Below are 20,740 nucleotides of genomic sequence, written 5' to 3'. Positions count from 1 at the left end.
AAAAAAAAAAAAAAAAAAAAAAAAAAAAAAAAAAAAAAAAAAAAAAAAAAAATTCTGTCTCATTGATCTGTCTAATATTGACAGTAGGTTGTTAAAGTCTCCTGCTATTATTGTGTGGAAGTCTAAGTCTCTTTGTAGGGCTCTAAGAACTTGCTTTATGAATCTGGGTGCTCCTGTATTGGGTGCATGCATATTTAGGATAGTTAGCTCCTCTTGTTGCATTGATGCTTTTACCATTATGTAATGCCTTTCTTTGTCTTTTTCGTTTGTTTTAAAGTCTGTTTTATCAGAGACTCAGATTACAACCCCTGTTTTTTTTCTTTCCATTGTAAATGTTCCTTTAACACGTTATTTTGAGCCTATATGTGTCTGCATGTGAGATGGGTCTCCTGAATACAGCACACCAATGGAATCTTGACTCTTTATCCAATTTGTCAGTCTGAGTCTTTTAATTGAGGCATTTAGCCCATTTATATTTAAGGTTAATATTGTTATGTGTGAATTTGATCCTGTCATTATGATGCTAGCTGGTTCTTTTTCCTGTTAGTTGATGCAGTTTCTGCATAGTGTCTAGGGTCTTTACATTTTGGTATGTTTTTGCAGTGGCTGGTACTGGTTTTTCCTTTCCATATTTAGTGCTTTCTTCAGGAGTTCTTGTAAGACAGGCCTGGTGGTGACAAAGTCCCTCAGCATTGGCTTGTCTGCAAAATATTTTATTTCTCCTTCAATTATGAGGCTTAGATTGGCTGGATATGAAATTCTGGGTTGAAAATTCTTTTCTTTAAGAATGTTGAATATTGGCCCTCACTGTCTTCTGGCTTGTAAGATTTCTGCAGAGAGATTCACTGTCAGTCTGATGGTCTTCCCTTTGTGGTTGACCCAACCTTTCTCTCTGGCTACCCTTAACATTCTTTCCTTCATTTCAACCTTGGTGAATCTGATTATTATGTGTCTTGGGATTGCTCTTCTCAAGGAGTATCTTCGTGGTGTTTTCTGTATTTCCTGAATTTGAATGTTGGCCTGTCCTGCTAGGTTGGGGAATTGTTCTTGGATAATATCCTGAAGAGTGTTTTCCAACTTGGTTCCCATCTTTCCATCACTTTCAGGTATGCCAGTCAAACATATGTTTGATCTTTTCACATAGTGCTATATTTCTTGGAGACATTGTCCATTCCTTTTAATTTTTTTTCTCTAATCTTGTCTTCATGCTTTACTTCATTAAGTTGATCTTCAATCTCTGATATCCTTTCTTCCACTTGATCAATTCAGCTATTGATATTTGTGTATGCTTTATTAAGTTCTCATGCTCTGTTTTTCAGCTATATCTGGTCATTTATGTTCTTCTCTAAACTGGTTATTCTATCTAACAGTTCTTATAAGCTTTTATCAATGCCTTTGCTTCCTTGCATTGGGTTAGAAAATGCTCCTTTAGCTCAGAGGAGTTTGTTATTCTACCTTCTGAAGTCTACTTCTGTCAATTCGTCAAACATTCTCTGTCCAGTTCCCTTGATGGTGAAGAGTTGTGATCCTTTGGAGGAGAAGAAACATTCTGGTTTTTGGAATTTTCAGCCTTTTGCACTGGTTTTCCTTATCTCCATGAATTTATCTACCTTTGGTCTTTGATCTTGGTGACCCTTGGATGGGGTTTTTGCATGGACATCCTTTTTGTTGATGTTGATGCTATTGCTTTCTGTTTGCTAGTTTTCCTTCTAACAGGCCCCTCTTCTGTAGGTCTGCTGGAGTTTGCTGGAGGTCCACTCCAGAACCCGTTGGCCTTGGTATCACCAGAAGAGGCTTCAGAATAGCAAAGATTGCTGCCTGCTCCTTCCTCTGGAAGTTTCGTCCCAGAGGGGCACCTGTCAAATGCCAGCTGGACCTGTCCTATATGAAGTGACCGTCGACCCCTGCTGGGAGGTATCTCCTAGTCGGGAGGCACAGGGGTCAGGGACCCACTTGAGGAGGCAGTCTGTCCCTTAGCAGAGCTGGAGTGCAGTGCTGGGAGATCTGCTGCTCTCTTCAGAGTTGGCAGGCAGGAATGTTTAACTCTGTTGAAGCTATGCCTACAGCCACCCATTCCCCCAGATGCTCTGTCCCAGGGAGATTGGAGTTTTATCTATAAGCCTCTGACTGGGGCTGCTGCTGCCTTTCTTTCAGCGATGCCCTGCCCAGAGATGAGGAATCTAGAGAAGCAGTCTGGCTATAGCAGATTTGTGGTGCCACAGTGGGCTCCACCCAGTCTGACCTTCTTAGTGGCTTTGTTTACACTGTGAGAGGAAAACCACCTACTCAAGCCTCAGTAATGGTGGATGTCCCTCCCCCTACCAAGCTCAAGCATCCCAGGTCGACTTCAGACTGCTGTGCTGACAGTGAGAATTTCAAGCCAGTGGATCCCAGCTTGCTGGGCTCTGTGGGGGTGGGATCCACTGAACTAGATCACTTAGTTACCTAGCTTCAGCCCCCTTTCTATGTGGTTCTGTCTCACCGCTGTTCCAGGTGCCACTGGGGTACAAAAAAAACCTCCTGCAGTTATCTCAGTGTCTGCCCAAATGGCTGCCCAGTTTTGTGCTTGAAATCCAGGGTCCTGTTGGTGTAGGCACCCGAGGGAATCTCATGGTCTGTGGGTTGCAAGGACCATGGGAAAAGAATAGTACCATGATGATAATTTTCAACACCATAGATTGATTTCTGATGTTTTAAAATTATAAAATTACACAATTTATTATTTACCCTTCTACATTTATATTCTTTCATTTGTGTTGACTTTTGTCCCAGTTATTTCATTGTTGTCACTATAAAGTATTCAACGTATGCAACAAATTTATTGTCAATAAAATGGATAATAGATCTTTGTCTTTTAGAGGGGTTTATTTTAATAGAGTTTCTGTGCATGTGCCTGTACATGATTTATTGTGCATTTATGTAGATATATACTGAAAAGAGAAATAAAATTGCAGACTAATGGAATATAAATATGTATAAATATATCGATGTATCTATCTATCTATCTATCTGAGAGATGATTGATAGGTAGATAGATTCTGGTCTATTTGATACTTAAAATGGTTTACGGAATTGTTGACAAAAACTTGCATTTCCAGCATTAGTATACAAGCAAGGGTTGCAGTTACTTTACATCTTTTCAAATATTTTATATTGTTTGTCTTTTTTTTTTTTCTACTTTTGCCATTCCTGTGAGTGTATAGTGGTTTTAGATTGTGGATTTAATTTAAATTTTCCAAAGAAACTCAGTAACTTTTCATTTGAATATCTTCTTTTATGAAATACCAATATTTTCAAGCAATTCTCTTTCTCATACCTATTAGAATTTCATTACATATTATGGATATGAGTCATGTATTGAATATATATAAAATTTCTCCCACGTCATGTTTATTTTTAACGTTTTAATGCTATATATTATATATAATCCAATTTACGTTTTTATGTCCTTTGTGATTACTGCTGTTAGTATTCAGTCTGAGAAATCTTTGTATACCTCACAGCTATTAAGATGATTTTTTAATTTCTTTCTAAAACTTATTATTTTACCTTATTTAATTAGCTCAGAATTCGCCTGAAAATAATGTTTTCATTGTTTAACTTAGGGTCAAGTGTTTTTGTTTTGTTTTGTTTTGTTTTACGTATTGACACAAAATTGAGCCTCTATAAAATATGCAGAAGACTATCTTTTCTCTACTGTTCCTCTTTTTAATAAACCATGACATAATATTTGTTATTCTGCTTTGAATTTCCTCTTCTGTTCCATCAGTCAACTTATCTTTCATTATGCTGATAATATAGCATCTTAATTACCATATTTTTATAGTAACTCTTGATAAAATAGGTAGAGTTCAAGAACTTTGTTGATCTTCAGTATCAGCTTAGTTGCTATCAGCCCTTTGCATTTTTATTAAAAAATTAAATCTTCTTATTTTCTATGAAAAACTTGCTGAGATTTTGCTAGGATTGTATTAAATCTGTAGAATAATTTGGAGAAAACTGACATCATTATAATCTTGAGTGCTCCAACCCATGAACATTTTGTATTTATTCATTTATTTAAATATGTCATTTTCTTTTTTACTTTTAACATAGAGGTTATATGGGTTGTATGACGTATTTACTCATAGATATTTGATTTTTTTGACCATGGTACTTTTTAAATAAGTATTTTCTGGTAGCCAGGTACAGTGGTGCATTCCTGTCATCTCAGCTAGTTGTGACACTGAGGTGGGAGGATTGTATAAGCACAGGAGTTTGAGGCCAGCCTGGGCAACATAGCAAAACACTGTGTCTAAAATTTTTATTTTCTATTTGTTCATTGCTGTTGTTTAAAAGCTGGAAGCAATCCTTGTATTGACCTTGTATTAGCCACTTTTTAAAATTCATATGTTCCATATTACAAACCTCAGAAGATATGTTTAAATTTAACCCATCTACATGATAAATTATATAGATTTTCTGTACTTAATAGTTTGAATAAGATCTCTTACTAGTTTGCTAAATGCTGTTGTAATTAATATTTGCTAAATTTTACTATATGCTTTTCTTGTATTTTCTGAGTAGCTTAATTTTGAATGTTAAACCATTGCATTCTTTTTTATGTCTTAAGTCTGTTCATGATACTAAAACAAAATAAACTGGCCATTTAATAGGAACAGAAATGTATTCCTTACAATTCTGGAGAATGGGAAGACCAAGATCAAGCTGCTCTCAGATTCAGTGTATGGTAAGGGCTGCCCTCTGCCCAATTGGCACTTTCTCTTTGTGTGTGTGTGTGTGTGTGTGTGTGTGTGTGCGTGCGCGCACGTGTGTTTTGACATTTTCTTTTCTTAACTTTTATTTCAGGTTCTAGGTTACATGTGAAGGTTTGTTCCATAGGTAAACTCATGTTACAGATGTTTGTTGTACAGATTATTTTATTACCCAGTTATTAAGCCCAGAACCCAATAGTTATATTTTCCCCTCCTCTCCCTGTTCCCATCCAACCTCAAGAAGACACCAGTGTCTCTTGTTTTCTTCTTTGTGTTCATGAATTCTCATCATTTAGCTCCCACTTACAAGTGAAAACATGTGGTATTTGGTTTTCTGTTCTTGTTTTACTTTGCTAAGGAGAATAGCCTTCACCTCCATCCATGTTCCTGTAAAATACATGACCTCATTTTTTTACAACTGTATAGTGTTTCATGGTGTATATGTACCACAGTTTCTTTATCCAGTCATTGATGGGCATTTAGGTTGATTTCATGTTTTTGCTATTGTGAATAGTGCTGCAACAAACATTTTTGTGCATACGTCTTTATGGTAGAATCACTTCTATTCCTTTGAGTATATACCCAATAATGGGGTTGCTGGGTTGAATAGTAGTTCTGCTTTTAGCTCTTTGAGGAATTGCCATACTGCTTTCTACAATAGTTGGACTAATTTACACTCCCACTAAGAGTGTATTGTTTTCTTTTCTCCACAATCTTGCCAGTATCTGTTAGTTTTTTACTTTTTAGTAATAACCATTCTGAGTGGTGTGAGATGGTATTTCCTTGTGGTTTTGATTACACTCTAATGATCAGTGATGTTGAACATTTTTTCCTATGCTTATTGGCCACATGTATGTCTTCTTTTGAAAATTGTCTTTTCATGTCCTTTGCCTGCTTTTTAATGGTGTTGTTTCTTTTTCTCTTGTAAATTTGTTTAATTTCCTAATAGATGCAGGACAGTAGACCTTTGCTAGAAGCATAGTTTGCAAACCTTCTCCCATTCTGTAGGTTGTCTGTTTACTCTGTTGATAGTTTCTTTTGCAGTGAAGAATCTCAAGTTTAATTAGATCCCCCGTAGTATGATGTTGGCTGTGTTTTTTTTAATAGATGGCTCTTATTTTGATGTGTGTTCCTTTAATACCTAGTTTGCTGAGAGTTTTTCACATGAAGCAGTGTTGAATTTCATCAAAAGACTTTTCTGCATCTATTGAGATAATCACGTGGTTTTTGTCTTTATTCCTGCTTATGCAATGAATCACATTTATTGATTTGCACAAGCTGAAGCAACCGTGTATCCCAGAGACGGTGCCTACTTGATTGTGGTGGATTAGCTTTTTGATATTCTGTTGAATTTGGTTTATGAGTGTTTTGTTGAAAATTTTACATCAGTGTTCATCAAGTATATTGGCCTAAAGTTTTCTTTTATTGCTGTGTCTCTGCTAGATTTTGGTATCAAGATGCTGCTGCTTTTGTAGAATGAGTAGAGGAGAAGTCCCTCCTCCTCACTTTTTGGAATAATTTTAGTGGGAATGACACCATCTCTTCTTTGTACATGTGGTATAATTCAGCTGTTAATCCATCAGGTTTTGGGCTTTTCTCATTGGTAGGCTATTTATAACTGATTCAGTTTTGGAGCTCATTACTGGTCTGTTCAGGAAATCAATTTCTTCCTGGTTCAGTCTTGGGAAAGTGTACGTTTCCAGCAATTTATCAGTCTCTTCTAGGTGTTTTAGTTTGTGTGCATAGAGGTATTCATGGTAGTTTATGTTGGTTATTTTTTTATTCCTTCAAGATCAGTGGTAACATTCCCTTTGTCATTTCTAGTTGTGTTTATTTGTATCTTCTCCCTTTTCTTTACTAGTCTGGATAGTGGCCTATTTTATTAATCTTTTCAAAACTAACTCCTGAATTCTTTGATCTTTTGAATGGGTTATCTTGTCTTGACTTCCTTCAGCTCAGCTCTGATTTTTGTTATTTCTTGTCTTCTGCTAGCTATGGGGTTGATTTGGTCATGCTTCAATTAATTCTTTCAGTTGTGATGCTAAGTTGTTAAATTGAGATCTTTCTAACTTTTGATGTGGACATTTAGTGCTATGAATTTCCCTCTTAACACTGCCTTAGCTGTGTCTCAGAAATTCTGGTATGTTGTATTTTTGTTCTCATTATTTTCAAAGAACATTTTCATTTCTGCCTTTATTTCATTATTTACTCAAAAATCATTGAGAAGAATGTTGTTTAGTTTCCTTCTAATTGTATGATTTTGAGCAATTTTCTTAGTCTTGACTTCTATTTTTATCTCACTGTGGCCTAAGATTGTGTTTGGTATTATTTTGGTTCCTTTACATTTGCTAAGGATTTTTTATGTCCAAGTACATGGTTGATTTTAAAGTATGTCCCATATGATGATGAGAAGAATGTGCATTCTGTTGTTTTTGTGTGGAGAGTTCTGCAGAGGTCTATCAGATCCATTTGATCCGTTGTTGAGTTCAGGTCCTGAGTATCTTTGTTAATTTTCTGCCTTGATAATCTGTCTAATACTGTCAGTGAAGTATTGAAGTGTCACACTATTATTATGTGGGAGTCTATTTCTCCTTGTACATCTCTAAGAACTTGCTTTATGAATCTGGGTGCTCTTGTGTTGGGAGCATATATATTTAGGACACTTAGGACTTGTTGAATTGAGCCCTTTACCAATACGTGATGCCCTTTGTCTTTTTTGATTTTTGCTGGTTTGAAGTTTGTTTTGTCTAAAATTAATTAAGCAACTTGCTTTTTTTCTGGTTTCCATTTGCTTGGTTGATTTTCCTCCATCACTTTATTTTTTGCCTATGGTTGTCATTACATGTGAGATGGGTCTCTTGAAGACAGTATACCATTGGGTGTTGCTTTTTTATTCAACTTGCCACTCTGTGCCTCTTAGATGGGGCATTTACCACATTTACATTCAAAGTTAGTATTAATGTGTGGATTTGATCCTGTTGTTGTGCTGTTAGTTGGTTATTGTGTTGACTTGTTCGGTTGGTTGCTCTCCAGTGACCCTGGACTGTGTGTTTAAGTGTGTTTTTGTATTAGCTGATAGTGGTCTTTTCTTTCTATATTTATTGCTCCTTTCAAAATCTTTTGTAAGGCAAGTCTAGTGGTAATGAAGTCCATCACATTTCCTTATCTGGAAAGGATCATTTTTCTTCTTCACTTAAGATGCTTAGTTTGGCTCGATATGATATTCATGGTTGAAGATTTTTGTTTTCTTTAAGAATGTTGAATATAGCCCCCGAATCTCTCTAGGTATCTGATTTCAGCTGAGAGGTCCTCTGAAACCCTGATGGGCTTCTCTTTGTAGGTGAGCTCCCTTTTCCCTCTAGCTGCCTTTAACATTCTTTCTTCAATGTTGACCTTGGAAAATCCAACAATTATGTGTCTTGAGGATGATATTTTTGTGTAGTCAAGTAGCCAGACTGTTTTCCACAGGGGTCCCTGACTTTGCTACTTCTCACTGGGTAGCAGCTCCCTAACTGTGTTCCCAGCACAGTCTCCCTGTTCCCACCTTAACTCTCTGGCCAATAGCAGTCCTACATTTCTCTGGGATGAAGCTCCCAGAGGTAACAGAGACACCTGCCATTTTTCCTGTTGCTACAACTCCTACCTTCACTCCCCTAAGGCTGGGAAAGAGTGAACAACCTAGGAGTATCACGGGTCTCCAGGACACTGAAACTCACTCATGCAAAAGTGGTCAGACTGTTTACCACATGCATCTCCCCCAGCACAGCTGCCCTGATGCTGCCTAAACACTTCAGTTGGTGACAGCTTTGCATTTCTCTACAGAGGAATTCCTAAAGACAACCCACAGCCCTCTGCCATTGTAGCTGCAACAGCACTACCTTACTGTCCTTGGCCTAAGGAAGAAACAAAGAGCCTGGTGCTTCACTAGAAACTCTAGCATGCCACAGCTGCCACACAGAAGGGAGTGCAGTCTTTCTTCCCTATGAGACCCCATCCATTACTCTTTACCAAGCTTGGCCCTGTCTTGGGCCTACAGCACAATCACTTCATCCCCTGCTGAACATTTCCATTGACAGAAGCACTGTGATTCTCTGAGGTGGGGTTCCCAGAAACAATTGACAGCCCTTCTGCCATGCCACTGGAGTGATACTGCATTTGCTGCCCTCAGACTGGGAAAGGAACAAACATCCTGAGTGCTTTACTTTAACTTCCAGCATGCTGCAACCACTCTAAGGTGAACAGACCAATATTTGTTTGCTGCTAGCCCTCTCCCCCTAATACTTGTCACTAGGGAGGGTCATCGAGCTTGAGCCTGTAAGGCAGCTCCCCCACCTGATGGTGACCATTCCAATTGGCAGTGGCTCTGCATTTCTCTGGGATGGAATGCCAAGAAACAAGTGAAAGACCCTCTGCTACTGCCATTACCCCTTCTGTGCTCAAGTTGGGAGACAACAAAACCCTGAGTTCTCTCAGAGCTGCACTGCACAGCCAGAGAGTGCCAAGCAGAGACCTTCAGCTAGCATTCAAGTGGGAGAGAAACCCACATCCTCATAACACTGAAAGTGAGCACAACTGCAAATACAAGCAAGTATATAGGAGCAACGTGGCTGAGCAAGATTCCACCTACCAGCCATTACACTTAAGGGCCAGGTACTGTATTGCAGCCAAACCTCCGTACCAAAAATAATTTACTAATATACTTCCCTGTGAAACCAATTACAAGAATTTAGTCACAAATAAAGACCCTCACACAACTTCCATTCTGTAAAAACATCCAGGAATGAAGCCAATTGACTATAATCTAATTACACAACAGTTAAGGGAACATCAGTTCACCCAGGTGAGAAAGAATTAGTGCAAGAACTCTGGCAACTCTAAAGGCCAGAGTGTCTTCTTACCTCTAAATGATAACACTAGCTCCCAAGTAATAATTCTAAACAGAAAAAAAAAAAATGACTGAAATGACAGAATTCAGAATCTGGAGGGCAACAAAGATCATTAAATTTCAGAAGAAAGTTGACACCTATTCCAAGGAGTTTAAGGAATCCAGTAAAATGCCTTAAGAGTTGAAAGAAAAAATAGCCCTTCTAAGAATGCATGAAACCAAGCTGATGGAGCTGAAAAAACTCAGCACAATAATTTTATAATACAATCACAAATATTAACAGCAGATTATAAGAAAGAATCTCAGAGCTCAAAGACAAGCTCTTCAAATTAGCTCTGTTGGACAAAAATTTATAAAGGATTTTAACAACTGAGCAAAACCTCCAAGAAATATGAGATTATGTAAAGAGATCAAATCAAATAATTATTGACATCTCTGAAAGAGAAAGCAAGCAACTTCAAAACACATTTGCAGATAACTTCCATGAGGACTATCCCAACCTTGCTAGAGAGAGAGACATGCAAATTCAGAAAATGTAGAAAACTCATGCAAGACATTATATGAGAAACCATTCCCAAGACACGTAGTAATCACATTCTTCAAGGCCAATGTAAAAGAAAAACTATTAAATGCGTCTAGAAAGTAGGAAAAGGTTACCTACAGAGGGAACCCCCATCAGGCTAACAGCAGACCTTTTAGCAGAAACTCTACAAGCTAAAAGAGATTGAGGGCCTATATTCAGCATTCTTAAAGAAAAAAATTCCAACCAAGAATTTCACATCCAGCCAAACAAAGCTTCACAAACAAATGAGAAATAAGATCCTTTTCAGACAAGCAAATACTAAGGGAATTTGTTATTACTAGGTGTGCCTTAGCATTGGCCCTTGAAGAGTGCTACATATGGAAACGAAAAACTGTTACAGGCTACCAGAAAAAGACACTCAAATGGATAGGCTATCGACACTATAAGCAAATACACAATCAAGTCTACATGACAACCAGTTAACAACACAATGTCAGAACCAAATTCACACATATCAGCATGAACCTTGAACTTAAGTTAAACGCCCTACATAAAAGGCCCCGAATGGCAAGTTGTACAAAGAAGCAAGACCTAACTCTAGGCTGTCTTCAAAAGACCCAACAAGAAATGGAATCCTTCAACAGATAAATAACAAATTCCAAAATTGATTCAGTAATAGAAAGCCAACCAACCAAAAAAAGCTCAGGATCAGATAGATGTATAGATGAATTCTACCAGATGTATAAAGAAGAGCTGGTGGCATTACTACTGAAACTATTGCAAAAAAATTGAGGAGGAAGGATTTCTCTATAACAAATTTTATGAGGTCAGTATTGTCTGTACAAAAACCTGGCAGAGATTAAAAAAAAATCAAAAACTTCAAGCCAATATTCTTCATGAACATAGATGCAAAAATTTTTAACAAAATACTAGCAAAGAGAATCTAGATGTGCATCAAAAAATAAATCCACTATGATCAAGTAGGCAACATTCCTGGGATGCAAGGTCAGTTCAACATATGGAAATCAATAAATATGATTCATCAATAAACATAACTAAAAATAATCACATGATTATCTCAATAGATGCAGAATAAAAAAAAAATCTTTCAATAAAATGCAACATGTCTTCATGTTAAAAACCCTCAATAAACTAGGTATCAAAGGTATGTACCTGAAGAGTGATCACATCTACAGCCAACATTATGCAGAAGAGACAAATGCTGGAACCGTTCACCTTTAGAAACAGAACAAAACAAGGATATTCATCCACTCCCACAACTCCTATTTCACATATTAATGGAAGTCCTAGCATGCGCAATCAGGCTTAAGAAAGCAATAAAAGACATCCAAGTAGGAAGAGAGGAAGTTAAACTAATACTACGAAAAAAAAAGATATCATTATTATTAATAATTGAGACAGCTGAACATTTATGGTATTTTAAATATTATACTTTTTATTTTGTCTCTTTGTTGTTCATTGCTTCCTTTAGTCCTTTGATGTGTATCTGAATACCCAAAAACTTAGTTACTTAAAACAATGATTTATATTTCTCATGATTTTGCAAGTTTCCAAGGCAGTTTCTGCCACGGTTTCAGCTGGGTTCATTCATGCTGCTTCATTTAACAGAAGACAATGCTGTGCTGGAGCTCTTAGCAACAGAGGAGAACTGATGGTTGCAGACATTCTGTAAACCAGGTACCATCACATTAATGGATTGAAATTTACCATGATTGATGTCTTTAGACAGAAAATGTCAAATGCTACAAATTAGGCATTTTTCCTTCCCATAGAACTGCGTTGTTAAACATTTATCAGCACACCACCTATTGGAGGACTGGCTGAACTAAAAGTTTCAAGATGACTTCACTAGATGTTTTCACTAATTTCTGTCAGCTGATGTTGGCAATTATCTGAGGAACCTCAGCTTTCATCCATGATATAGGTCTGATTACTTAAAAGTGTGTGGTACCTCCCCCCTTACTGTTGTTATTATCTTCTACTTGCTCCTGCTCTTGCCATGTGACATGCGTGCTCCCCCTTCACCTTCCACCATGATTGTAAGCTTTCTGAGACCACCCTAGAAGCTTCCTGTAAAGGCTGCAGCCAATTAAACCTCTTTTCTGTATAAATTACCCAGTCTTCACTATTTCTTTACATCAGTGCAAGTATGACCTAATATAGTCCACACCACCACTCACACTCCAGAAGTCTGAGCCGACTTCTTTACCTCGCAGTTTCAGTGCAACACTCTAAGAGGAACAGAAGTTGAAGATGTTATCTGTCTTAACAAGTTACATAACATTACTTCGATCACATTCCATTGGTTACTTACGTAGCCTCTTTGATGCCTAGTTTCCTTTATTTATAAAGTTAATGTAGCTTACTAATAGCTTTTATAATAAGAATGAAATAATAAAACCCCTGTGAAACATTTATGACAGTAACTTGCACATTAAAAAATTCATAAATGTCAATTACTATTATTATTTTATACTTTACATCCTTAATATGTCTCATATCGGTCACATTTTTAACCTCACTACCACTGTCTTTGTAAAAGAGGCCCTACTTAATTCCTTAACTGTACCTAGTCTATAGCAATTCTGTCTTAGCACTCGTAGCTGTAAACAAATAGTTGTTCATTTGCCAGATTCCCACTTTTAGACTATAAACCATGGGAGGCTTAAACTCTGGAAAAATCACTCCATTCAATAAATATGTTTTGAATTAGTTTTCTTTTAATACTATGAGATTGCTTAACCTGTTAAACCTTTTCCCATTTTCCCATGTTAATCCTTTCCCTATTTTCCCTGAAAATACACACTAGCAGCACTTGCAGCTGCAGCATTTACTCTGAGGTAAGTGTGCCACAAAATAGCTCACTTTTATTATTATTTTTGGATTGCTCTTGAATATTGACTTTAGAAACAAAAGACATCATTCTATTTACAGCATTCTGTTTTTTAGTAGTGGTATTTCTGTTTCCAAAATATAGTAATTCTCAATTGATGAAAATGTCAAATCCTATAAAACAGAATTTTATGTTTGATATTAACACCATTCTTGAACAGTTGTTACCCAAATATTCGTATGAATCCAATTTTTCCAAAAATCAGAATCCGTTAGACAATTCTGATGATTCAAATTATTCTAATGTTAGTTCTGTTTAGAAACAACTCCAATAACACTTTTTATATTTTATTTTCACGTTGAAAGTTGGCCAGATTTGCTTTAGCTTCATAGACCATGTTTATGTAAAATTAAATACGCATGGGCAGCAAGCTGCACATTTTTTCTAAATGGGAAAAGAGTTCAGTTTTCATTTTTATCATATTGATACAGATATGGCAATACATTCTTAGAGAAAAAATTAAGAACATTATTAAACAAATAAATAATTGAATGGTAAAATAATTAAAATATCTTGAGTGATAAATATACAATATTGGTAATTTAAAATACTGTGGCCAATAAACAAGTGTCAGAATGTGAGAAGAAGTATTTTACAGTAGTTGGGTGGACAGACTCTTGATACAGGTTGACTGTAATCAGATGTCAGCTCAACAGCTTTTGCTGTGACTTTGGTAATATACTTGAACTTTTTGTGTTTTAGTTTTCTTCTGTGTAAAATTAAGAATATTTGTATCTTAGACCATTATTGTAAGCATTTAGTAAGTTAGTGTATGTAAAGTAATAAAATACTAATGTCACATAGTAACTTCCATTTAAATTTTCTTTGTTATTAATCATATTTTCTGACACTCTGTCTTCAGAAATCTTTGTTCTAAAAATATCATAAATATTACAGATTCAATTAAATTAGAAAATGTATCACACTACACTTGAAGAAAGTTGAGTATAATGCAAGTATTCTATAGTTTATACCTTTTGAAAATGAAACACTATAATATATTTTAATGACATTTTCAGTTTAAATATAGGATAATTACCTATATCTGTTATGCTGTTTTTTTCTGTATTAGTATCTGACAAATATTAACATATATGGTTTGCCTTATGTAAACATGTGGTATACATAAAAAACTATAAAAGTAAGAAAAATTAAATCATATCTTATAATATCTTGCATTTATTGGATGTCTCTGAAGAACTCTGGTATAGTAGCTCTTATGTAACTAAATTATTTCTTTTGCTTAATCTTGCTGTTTCCACTATTTGTCAATTATATTTTCTATTTTAATCCATTTAACATCTCTTAGCTTTTGTTTTGTTTTTTTCTTTTTCAAATGTATCTATTACAACATTAACTTAGCTTTCAAGAGAATAGCTTGTTATTGACTACTATATAACACTAAACCTTGTTTTAGTAACAACTTTGTACCTAAACATTTTTAATACGGTAATTTCCCCAAGCTCCACTTTTACTTTAGACTGCCTCCAGCTACATTTTCATCTCAATATTAGGTTATTCTTGCATTTCTTTAAAGAAATACCTGAGGATGGGTAATTTATAAAGAAAAAGGTTTAATTGACTGAAATTCTTCAAGCTATACAGGAAGCATGATGCTGGCATTTGCTTGTCTTCCGGGGAGGCCTCAGACAACTTACAATTATAATGAAAGCAAATAGGAGCGAGGTGTCTCACATGGTGAGAGCAGAAGCACAGGTTGGGGGAGGTGCCACACACTGTTAAACAACCAAATCTCATGAGAACTCACCATCACTAATGACACCTCCAACCAGCATGTTCTTAAACCATGAGAACTTCCCCCATGATCCAATCACCTCCCACCCAGCCCCACCTTTAACATTGTAGGATACAATTGAACATAAATTTTTGGTGGGCACACACATCTGAACCACATTCTTCATCCCCTTGCCCCTCCCACATCTCATGTCCTTTCACATTCCAAAATACAATCATATCTTTCTAGCACTCTCCCCCAAAGCCTTAACTCACTACAACAATAACTCAAAAGTCTGAAGTCCAAAGTCTCATCTGAGACAATGCTACTCTGTAAGCTTATAAAGTCAAATTTAAATTTAAAAAATTAGCTACTTCCAAGATACAGTGGGAGTATAGGCATTGGATAAATACTCTTATTCCAAAGGGGAAAAATCAGCCAAAAGGAACGAGCTACAGGCTCATGCAAGTTCAAAATCCAGCTGGGCAGTCATTAAATCTTAAAGCTACAATATAATCACCTTTGACTTCATGTCCCACACCCAGGGCACACTGACACAAAAGGTAGGCTCCCAAAGGCTTGGGAAGTTCTACTCCTGTGATTTTTCAGGGTTCAGCCATCAAAGCTGTTCTCACAGGCTGGCATTGAGTGTTTGTGGCTTTTCCAGGCACAGGATGTATGTTAGTCCACTCTGGCTTTTCTATAAAGGATTATCTGAGACTTGGTAATTTATAAGGAAAGAGGCTTTATTAGATTGTGGTTCTGTAGGCTGTTCAGAAAGCATGGTGGCATCAGCTTCTGGGGAGGCCTCAGAATACTTAAAATCATGGCAAAAGGTGAAGAGGAAGCAGACACATCTGTCTGCAGCCCTAGGAAAAGAGAGAGGGAGGAGGTGCTACACAGTTTTAAAGAAAGATCTCATGGGAACTCTATCACAAAAACGGCACTACGGGGATGGTACTAAATGATTCTTGAGAAACTGCCCCTATGATCCAATCACCTCCCACCAGACCCCACCTCCAACACTGGGGATTGCAACTGAACATTAGATTTGGATGGGGACACAGATTCAAACCATATTAATCTTCTTCTACTGCACGTCTATCTAATCTTAAATCTACTATTTTGCCTCAAACATGTTTCCTTGACTTTTAAAGACAGTACTTGAAATTTACCTGTGTTTCTTTGACTTTTATGGATGCTGGTTAAAATTTACTTCTGTTCTATGCAGTATATATTGTTTGAACAGGTGATATTATTTATCTTTTATATGTGTCTTACTTCCTCTGCGCCACAAAAAAAATTACTCTGTTCCTTTTCTTAATTTATTTTTTGCATCTATATTTTTCTCTTTACCATTAAAGAATTGGGAGTTCTCTTTTAGCCTGATATTTCAGAAATAAGAAATACTTCAGAAATAAGAAATACTTCAGAAATAAGATTCTTTTTTTAGAATTTTCTCATTTTGAACTGGTATCTGTTTACAGACCATTTTTAGGGCCAACTATAAAACTTGTTAACAATGTAGTCACTGAGCTGGTTATTTGTCTATAGGCACTTAGCTCTGCTCTAACATTCTGTGATTTCCCTTCCCTGAAGGAAGCTGGAAGCCTAAAAACTTTATTTTGAGTGATCCTTTACCATCTTGGTTATTTAGATTCTGCCAGTGGGAGATAATAATGAACTGGAAGGTGGGAGTAAGAAAGTAGTCTTTTATTCTCTGTATATTGTGGTGCCTCTGGAAGGGGGAAGATGGAGATTGAAGTATCTGTGATGGTTTCAGTGTTTCTGAATGCACACTGACTGAGCTCTCCAGTGCAATCAGAAGTAGCCCATGTATTACACAATGTACTCATGATTCCTACCATTATAATCAAGCAAAATAGCTCATTTCAGGCTCACATACTTGCCTTTAATTTAATCCAGTTGATGTACAGTTTTGCATTTGCTGACAGGAAACAGAAATAGCCCATTATTCACTGGCAAAAAAGTCACAACTTTCAAATGACAAATAGATTAACAAACTCACATTCCAATCCTTGAAAGCCTATTTCTGAGTTAACTTCTTTAACAAATACCAAAGCAGCCAAAGTGTATTTGGGAAATAAAAGCCTCTCTAGTGATATCAAACAGATGGGAATATAAAGAAATAAATTGATGGCAGAGAGTTCTACAGAGTTAAAGGAGGGGGTTTTCTGGAGAAGTGACTGGAGATTATGAAGGGAATGGTGAGTAGCTGTTGGAGAGCATTATGGTCCCTTGCCTTAGTCCATAAGGTCACACTTACCCCCAACAAACTGAGGGTGATGTCACTGCCTCTTCTTCTGTTGCTATTGCTGCTTCATATGAACTAAGCTGCCGTCTCTGTTCCAGATGCTCTTGACACCACCACTGACTCTGCTGAAACCACTGTAACAGTCGCTGTGTAGGCAACACATGAAGCAGCAAAATGACTTTTTCCTTCCTCTTTCCAGTGCACTCATTGTAAAAGCTGTCTCCTGGTAATCTGCCCTGAAAGTCTGTCCCTTGGAGTTAACAAAAATACAATTTGCAGGCTATTAGTCCCTTAGAAATATAGATGAAAGGATGGAATGACAATAGGAACTAAGAGACAAAAATAAATAAATAAATGTTATACACAGGAGTTTGCATGATTTAGCACTTTGGCAATCCTGGTAGGAAAAATTCATCTTTTCATAGATTATCCTATTTGGCACAAATATACTGAATTAACTTCTAAACCCAGTGTTAATATATCTCTTTCTAGAGAAGGAAGAGCCTTGATTCTTAAGAACATTTTGTCGACTAAAATAATCATTAAGACAGCAAAGAACTTTACTGCCAAGTAAAAACTTTCTCTGAGGCTACTACTATCTCCACCAAAAGCTGCCTATATTAAGTACAACTCCACAGTCATCTGAATTTTCAGGTCCAATCCTGATTATTAAACATTTCCTGCATCAAAGAAGAATCTCAAAAACTACTCCCTACTACTACAGGCTTTCTGTTAGGAACAGGAAGATGTCACTACTAGACCTGTACACTACTACAGGCTTTCTGTCAGGAAATCTTGAGCGGTGACATTACCGTTGCTATGACATCTGCTACTCTGTAGTAACAAAAGGCATTCTAGTTAAAATACTTGTTTGGAATCTCACAGCCTGTCCCTGTCAGCCATTTTCCTGTCAAGGCAATTCATGGGATATAGACTCTCTTCTGGTTTATTTGGGAGGAAAGACATGTCCTTATTTCAAAGGAAAGTTTTGAGATCTAGGCTGGTGCATCCTTTAATTTCAATCTATTTCTGCTGTGTGTAGTAGAAAACACAGAATTCTGAACTAAGATGGTTCTTTTGCCTTGCTTTCAATTCTAATGAACCATTTTCCCTGTTTTATATTTCCTGTGCCATTCAGGAGGAAAAAAGATACATCAGTTTTCTATTGCTGCTCTAACAAATTATCACAAACTTAGTTGCTTAAGTGATACAAATGTATTCATCTGACATTTCTGTGGGTTGGAGGGCCAAAGGATTCACTGAACTAAAATCAAGGTGTCTGAAGAACTTCATTCCTTTCAGGAAGTTTTAGAGGAAAATCTATTTTCTTGTCAGCTGCTAGAATCTGCCCTCACTTTCTGGTTCATGGCTCTTTTGCCCCATCTTCAAAGATGCCAAATGCAAGTCAACTCCTCATATTGTATCACTTGTACTCCTCTCTCTGTCTCTCTCTCTCTCTTCCCCTTTCTCTTACCATAACTGAGAAGGTTTCTATACTTTTAAGGACTCACATGATTATATTTGCCCACCACTGTAGTCTCCTCTCAAGGTCCAGGATGCCAATCAGATTTGTAAAGTCTCTTTGGCCATGGAAGATACCATATTCACAAATCTCAGGAATTAGGGCATGGACATTTTGGGGGAGCCATTATTCTGCCTATTACAAAAGAGTATTATTTCTTACTCCTACTATCTTTTCCTCTTTCCTTCCTTTCTTCCTTTCTTCTGTCCTTCCTTCTAGAATGACATTTTTCACTACAACTTCCTAATATATTGCAAAGAATCTGAGTACAAAAATCTGTCTTAATTTTGTATAACCCCAGGACCTAGTACAGTGTCTTGGCAGTGAAATATAGTGAAAACAACTATCCCTAATTTATCCTAAAATATTTTTCTTACACCTACTCGGGGCTGGTGATTGTGCAATGTAGTAAGGACAGAAAAGCAAGCAAAGTAGAGATGTTTGTGGATCTTAGAGAATAGAGATAGTAAACACATACTTTTAAGTGTCAAGAATGCAAGAGAGCCAGCACTACCTAACTGCTAAACAGCCTCTCTAATTTTCTCCACAAAATAAAGAGGCTAAAACATCACAAAATACTTCACAAACTATAATGTCCTATATATTGACCAAACAAAAAAAAGTGTTATCATTTCTGAAGGCACCAAATGTTACTTCAATTGTTGAATTAAATTTTCACTAAAACTCGAGGAACTGCCATGCTATGGGATGGCAATATTTCAAATGTATACCAGAATGGAAGCACTGCCTTTACTGCAATCTTTTGATTTAGGCTTTAAAGAATGGTCATTAATCTCCTCCATGCTGATGTGATTTAGAAGGCAGTGTGTTAGTTTTTCCCACCTAGCATTTGGATTAATGCCATTCTGGCATTTCTTTGTGTAGGATAATTAAAGGGACAGCCATACCGCAGAGATGGTTATTTTATATTGCTCTGTCCAGATTACTTTATCTACTTGTAGGTACTAGAATCCAATCATTCCTGCCTAGAAATTGAGAAAGGGACAAGATTTATTTTCTCAAGAATTTTTTAAGAATCTAACACACATACATAAAACACTGCACTAAATGTTGGTAATACGAATATACATACAATCATGTCTTTCCTCTTATTCACTGTTTACTGTAAAATACATAAAGTAAACTTATTGTCCTAAAGAATGTGAAGAGTCCTATGAAAACAACAGCAAGTCTATTTTGTATACAATACGTTTTCAAGATTTTGTAATTTCTTCCAACATCCTGGAAAATTAGTGCAATTTTCATGCCCAAAAAAAAATCTTAAAAAAAAAAAAAAAAAAAAAATGGCACCCCATGGGCAAACGATCTGGAAAAAAAAAAAAAAAAAAAAAAAAAAAGGACAGTAAATGGGAAAGTTTGCATCTCTCCTTTACTTGCTAGAAGAAGACTCGCAGGACCTCAGAAAAGGAAACAGGCAATTAGAAAGAAAATTTTGAAGCAGGGAAGAAGTGAGTTTAAGGGAATGCAAAGAAAAATAGACCCAACAAATCCTTTTCTCAACTGAATAGCAATTTCAAGTTCTATCGCAGGTCCTTATGAAAAAGAATGAAATTTTAGTTTTAAGGAGTACATTTCTGTTTTTCTGGGTCAACTGTTTGAAGAGAGGGAGATTCTCACATTCATTTTCCAATTTAACTTAAAGATTTTATAATGATCTTGAAAAGGTGTTTAATAATTATAAGAAAGATAATCTTTTTTTTCTTAAACATGGGTTTTGTTTCCTAATTGGGACACTTAATGCTTTTGTTAAAGAACTTCCAATATAACTCTGCCTGGCTATTTTGAAGAATATTGTTTAAAGTAACATTGAAATGTAAACCAGAATTCCTAAAAAGTTGCTTATTGCTTTTTCTTCAAGCAGTTACAATCTGGAATGGAGTGGCAGAAAACATTAGTTGGTAATGGGGAGGGTGAAGGATAGTTCCACGAGTGGATTCAACACCACACGTCTTAAACCTGTCCCTAAGGTCTAGCTTTGCAACCTGGAAAATAATGCTGAATTCTTTTGTAAAGTGTGAAAGTTACCATATAAACATTGCCAGCTCTTTTTCAGTTCTAACTAAAAATGCAATGGATTAAAAAACAGATAATATACACTTAAGTGACATTTT

The 20,740-nt window shown here is 36.3% G+C and overlaps 1 long non-coding RNA gene across 1 annotated transcript in view; it reads right to left on the bottom strand.

The window, feature by feature from the left end:
• Nucleotides 1-17,329, bottom strand: part of LOC108521694 (uncharacterized) — a 36,328-nt gene extending 18,999 nt beyond the window's left edge. The window contains exon 1 of the long non-coding RNA XR_001883242.1: nucleotides 17,099-17,329. This is a non-coding gene — a long non-coding RNA (uncharacterized LOC108521694). The remainder of the gene's footprint in view (nucleotides 1-17,098) is intronic.
• Between the last annotated feature and the right edge of the window lie 3,411 nt (nucleotides 17,330-20,740).

The sequence above is a fragment of the Rhinopithecus bieti genome, unplaced genomic scaffold (genome assembly GCF_001698545.2).
Source record: "Rhinopithecus bieti isolate Rb0 unplaced genomic scaffold, ASM169854v2 scaffold_60397, whole genome shotgun sequence".
NCBI lineage: Eukaryota > Metazoa > Chordata > Mammalia > Primates > Cercopithecidae > Rhinopithecus > Rhinopithecus bieti.
The sequence above is the reverse complement of the archived record's forward strand: the minus strand, read 5'-3'. Positions and strand labels throughout refer to the sequence as shown.